The following is a 6,460-nucleotide window of genomic DNA, read 5'->3' on the forward strand; positions in this document are numbered from 1 at the left end:
TCTAAATTGTTCCATATTAAAAGTCCATTCTCATCTCCCATTCCCATAGCAGACATCACTACTCAATCCTGTCCATCTTTTCTAAGGATATTAAGTGAAAGATTGCTTCATCTCACTGCACTACCCCATTCAGCCACTACTATATATTACATATTTTTCATATAAAAAATCTTTGTGAAACCTATTGAAATAGGTTAGAATCAACAAATTATATGGAAATTTGAGGGAGTGGCTTTAAATTCATATAAGATAGAGTAGATTCAGAAAATAGAAACAAAGGTATTGAAATAAACCTTGGTAGAGACTATGTTTCTTCAGGGAATTATTAAAGTATATTCTAAAAAAGTTAAACTGAGAAAAATCCCTAATTTAAGAGAGAGAATGTCAGTGTTCCCAGCAACAGTAAATAGTGATGTGAGTGAAAACAAGGCTATACTGTATGTGGTTGTGTGGCTGGGAGAGAATTGTGGATTGACTGTAAGGCACTTAGTTGGAAAGTTACGGCAAATGATTCCCTAAGTAAGAAGTTTGGAGAAAGCAGCAAAAGCAAATACTTTTTGAAACTTAAGATTTTACCTGTTTATCTTAATATTGATTTGTTGCTTATTTCATTGTCTTCTCAGTGTGAAAGTAACAAATTTTTGTCAGCTCACAATTTTTGAACAAATTAATAGCTCATAAGTATTGAACATTTTTTGTGCTCTCAGGCATTAAGTAATTAAATTTTTTTTGCATTTACAGAATAACAGGATCAGATGCTTTTTCTAAGGAAAATAAAATTTTATCAGTTGCTGTGATATTCAGATTCAAGGACATTATGTTCAAAGTTTCCTTTATATGCCATGATTACCACAATTTAAATTTATATTTTTTTCTATAAAGTCACTATAGTAATCAAAACGTGTTATCTAAAAAGACTAAGCCTTTAGATCTCAAAATTTAATGTGCAGTAGCTGGTGATTTTTAAAGTGGAGATTTCTTCCTCTTGGAGATTCCAGGTTTAGATTTTGAAAACTTATCAAATGTCTTGGGATTCTGATGCAGTGGATTTAGTGACCATTTTGTGACGAGCACTACACTATTTCCCATTAAGACTTTAGATTTTCAACTAACTCACTGGAATAGTTTTTAAGACTGGAATGACAGATGTGCATCTTGAAAAGAATGAAGAGAAATATTGGTTGAATTTGAAAAACTGCTTCTTGAAGGATCTTCATCACCAGTAAAATAAATAATTGTAGGCTTAGTGGAATTTTGGTTAAAGGCACAGAATCTAGTTACATTAAGTTCTCTTATTTCTTATACCAAAGATGTAAATATGCTTCCACATAGTGCTCCACCACTATTCCTTCAACCAGTTTTATTCTCGACTTCAGCCCCAAGATATATCAGATTTGAAGAAACAATTGCTGAGATGCTTATAGCTTAAAATGTATGATAAGTCATAAAATATCCCCATGTTCCTAGGTACACTGAAAAGTTTGAATCCTTTTTGCCTCATGTTTGGAAAGATATCCAAAGTTAATAAATCCTCAACAATTTTAGAGTGACTAATGAATTCTTCCTTACCCCTGACCAGACCAAAATTTTGGTTGGTGGTTTTATAACACATCCAATTTCAAGCAGTGAAATCAGGGACACTTCTTAATGTTATTTCTCAGTCTGAAATAATTTTTCTAGATTTTTTTTTAGAAATTTTTTTTTCTATTGCTGCATTTTCTTTGCTTTTAGGTCATTTAATTATGTACATTCATATCAGTATTTGTGCTCCAATTTTTGCTTTTCACATCATTATATGACTATCTTTTATTTATATGTCATCTTACTGTAGCCTAAAGAACTGTTGAAAAGGTGAGTTAGTCACCATCATAAATAGTTCTTAAAATCTGCTTTGAAAATATTAAGAAATACCATAATTAACTATTTTGGATCCTACTGTTGAAAATTTTATGCTTAAATGGGAAGCTTTTTTTTTTTAAAAAAAAGACTACCGTGATATCTACTCTCTCATGAAAGCACACACATGCAAACACATATTCATGAGAACTGTAAGATCACAAAGTTCACAAGATTGTTTTCCTCATTTTTGACCCTGAACTCATTGTTCTTGAAGGCTTTATGAATGACATCTTTTTCTGCCTTCTTATTTTTAGTCAAATAAAATGAAATCTCAAATGTCATCTTTATATTAATAGTAGGATTAATAATTAAAATAAATGTTGATTTTCCAACAGTATGATTTTTTCGTATAATCTGAATATCTCAAGATGACTTGCCATCGCAATACCTGTTAGAAGTACAAATGCCAAAACTTTAGCTAAGAAATTTCTTTATTGATTCTGTTCCTGATATATAATTTCTCATTGCCATGATTTTATTAGTTTTTTTAATAACAATGAGAAGTTTACCATCAATTGGAAATTGTTTTGTGGATAGAATTATTGCAACATAGTTTTTATATTGAGTATGAAATATTTTTTAATATCTTGACAGATCATTAAAATGCAATACATTTATCACAGCTATGTTGAACATATTTCAGAGTAAAGAGTCAAGGTTTGTTCATTTGTACTTTTCTTGTACTCTGAGCATGGAATCCAGCTGGCATGCATCACATTTTATAGAAATTACTATTTATATTTCTACTTCAGTTTTAGTTTGTTTCCCCTGTTGTTATTGCTACCAGGTACAATGTCTGTAACATGATAGTTGTTTCTTTGCATTATATGATATTTGTTCTTATACACTTGAATCTTATATTCCGGTGGCTAGGATTGAATACATCAGACTGTGTGAGGATACATTCATAATTGAAAAAAAAAAAAAAAACAGGGACAGATAGATGAACCTTCGTGGTAATTTCCAAATGATTCAGGGATGTTTATTCCAAATCACAGTGTGACATCCTGAAATATCTAGATGCTGTATTTTTATTGTGGAAAGATATAACAAAATATACCATTTTAATCACTTTAACTGTACAATTCAGTAACAGTGTATTTATATTATTATATAGCTATCGACATCAATCTTAGAATCTTTTCTTCTACACAAACACCCATATTCATTAAACGATAGCATACCATTCTTTTCTGAAACCACCATTCTAATGTCTGTATTGACTGCTTTAGGTGCCTCATTAGTGGGATCATATACTATTTGTTCTTTTGAGATTTGATTATTTCTCCTAGTATAACATCTACAAGGTTCATCCATAGTGTAGAATGTATCAGAATTTCCTTCCTTTAAACTGAAAAATATTCCTGTATGTATATACCACATTTTTAATATTCATTCATCTAATGGACACTTGTGTTGCTTTACCTTTTTACTGTGGTGAACAATGCTACTTCGTGCATATTAGTATATAATATCTGAGTCCCTGCTTTCACTTTTTTTGATCACAGAATCTAGAATGGAATTGTTGAATTATATGGTAATTCTGTGTTTAATTTTTGAAGAAGTCACCATACTGTTTTCATAATGAGTACCATTTTTTACATTCCCATTTGTAATGCAGGAGAGTTCCAATTAATTCACATCCTTACCAACATATGTTATTTTCTGTTATTTTGATAATATCAAGCTTGATAGGTAAGAAGTAAGTTTGATTTGTATTTGCCTTTCTATGAAATTGATTTCTTTGGAGAGATGTCAATTAAAAAGTTTTTTGCTTATTTTTCATTGGATTTGTTTTAAAGTTATAGTAGCTCTCTCTATGTTCCAGATATAAATTTCTTACCAGATGTATAATCACAAATATTTTTTCCCATTCTACAATGTACCTATTCACTGTTGATTATGGCATTGATGCACCAATTTTCAAAATTTGATGAAAATCAGTATATATGTTTCTCATGTCACCTCGCTTTTGGTGTCATATCCAAGAAGGCAGTGCCAAATAAAATCAAATGAATTTTCTCCTCCATGTTTTTTTAAAAGTATTTAATTATTTTTGATGCTATTATAAATAGAATTGTTTTCTTAATTTCCTTTTCAAATCAAACAGTGTATAGAAGTACAACTGATTGGTTTGATTTTGTATCCTGCAATTTTGCTGTATTCATATATTATTTCTAAGATTTTTTTTCCTGTAGCATCTTTAAGTTTCTTTCTAAAACTATGCCATGTATGAACACAAATTATTTTTTCTTCCATTACAATTTGAATGCCTTTTTTGTCTTTCTTTTACATAATTGTTCTGGATAGGTCTTCTAATATTTTGTTGAATTAGATGTGTCAGAGTGGGCATCCTTGCCTGATTGTAGAGGAAAAGCTCTTAGTTTTTCAGCATTAAGTATTTTGTTAACTGAATGCTTTTTGTATAAGGATCCCAATTGTGTTAAGATATTTTCTGTTCCTTATTTATTGTTTTCATCATGAAATGATGTCATGTCAAATGCTTTTTCTCTACAAATTGAGAAGATTGTGTAGTATTTCCCTGCTTCATTCCTTTAATGTGGTACATTTTATTAATTAGTTTTCATATGCCACACCATGCTGCACTCTAGGCATTAATCCCTCGCAGTTGTTCCTGTAGTTTGTATATTGTTTATTGTGTCTTCTAAGGGTTTGTGTGCTGGAAGTTCAATCTCCAGTAGAGATGGGGGGAGAGAGTGTAGAATCTTTAAGAGGTAGTATCTGGTGCAAGATAATTAGGTCATGGAGCATCACTCTCAGAAGAGATAATGTAATTCTTGCAGGACCTCAGTGAGTTCTCATTAATATTTATAAGGTATATGAGTCTGTGGTCTTAGGTTTATTTTCTTTTAATGTCTTTGCCTGACTTTGTGTCAGGGTAATGCTTGCCTCATCAAATAAATTAGGGACTCTTCTCTCTTCAACTTTCTTGGAAGAGTTTCAGGATTGATATTAATTTTCCTTTGAATGTTTGCTATCATTTAGTAGTGGAGTCATTTTTCCTAGGCTTTTCTCTGTTTGAAGATTTTGATGACTGATAAAATCACCCTGATAGTTATGTAACTATTTACATTTTCTATTTCTTCGTGTTCTAACTTAGTAAGTTTTAATGTTTAAGGGAGGGAAATGGGGATAGGGAACTTCTCAATCCACCATCTTGCCGATGTCACTCTTTCATTATTTTTGCTTCTGTGTTATTAACATAACTTCTACCTTTCCCCATTTTTTAGTTTTTATTTATATAAATTTATTTGTATAAATAGATCACTTGTGATCAATTCTCTCAGCAACTTCTGACCACAGTCTATCACTGCCTGAGGGGCCAGAATTGCTTTCCTATAAAAGTGTATCCCAAGACTGAATACTCTTCTTAGCTGTATTGTTAGAAAGCCATCATCAAAGAAAACATGCATTTGCAAGTCAGAAATCAGTGAGGAGATATGTGACAAAATTATATTCCAATTCTTTAAGTATGCTTTCCTTTTTATCTTGCAAAAAAGGTCAATGATTATAAAATCATCTAATCACTTAGTGGATAAAATGATATTTAAATATACTAGGTACATGGTGCTTTCATATGCAATTAATGAGTATCAGAGGCATTTTGTACATTTTTTCATGAGTGATACATACCACAACGTATCCAAAACCACATACTTTTTTAGGTGTACAACTTGAAAAATTGTAATTGGAATGTTATTACTGAGGGTATTCTTGAATTATAGTATTCTGTAAACTTTGCCCCACTACCACTATGAGGAAAAATAAAAAACTGTACACACATAGAATATTAAAATACTCTGGATAAGTGCCTTTGTTCACCAATATAGTTTACTTCTGTTAAAATGTAAAGTCAACATGTTTTTCCTCAGGGACTTCTACAGATGCCAAGGAAAATTTCAAATGTAAATGCCTTTGGACATGTCCTGTACGTAATTGATGATAAAAGGACACAATAGTTAATCCAGTAAGAAGAACTGACTTTTCTTTTTTTTCCCAGAGCCAAGTGATATCTTCTACATTTTTCAGCACTGGGTATATATGATTACTCCACTAAGTCAGTCATTAATATATAGTTCTTATCTTTCTATGAATAAAGTAAGCGTTTCACATTGAAGGCAATGTGTTTTAGGGAAGAGAGTTACTACTTGACTTTTGAGGAACATGGATTCATATGTTCCAAACCTGATGAAAACCAACACTCATATCATTGGGACTCCATTGGCTCAACTGTAAAATAAAGAATGTTAGAATAAATATTTTTAATGGTCCTTATATATTTAATCCTCTGTGATTCTATATTGCAATAGTAATTCAACCTACATACAATAACATAAACATCTAGAATATTTTTATTTGTATTTAGCTTAAAATCACAGTACCTTAAGAATCTTGGATTAGGTTACAAAGAAGCTCCTGTAAAAATAGCAAAGAAGGCATTAAGATAAAGTGTTAGAACTTAAGACAACAGAATTGGACTCTGAAACATGCATGCTCAAGCCTTTGAGAATGTTATAGGTTTCTGTCTGCAAACTTATCC

Source organism: Ictidomys tridecemlineatus, chromosome 1, assembly GCF_052094955.1.
Source record: "Ictidomys tridecemlineatus isolate mIctTri1 chromosome 1, mIctTri1.hap1, whole genome shotgun sequence".
Lineage (NCBI taxonomy): Eukaryota > Metazoa > Chordata > Mammalia > Rodentia > Sciuridae > Ictidomys > Ictidomys tridecemlineatus.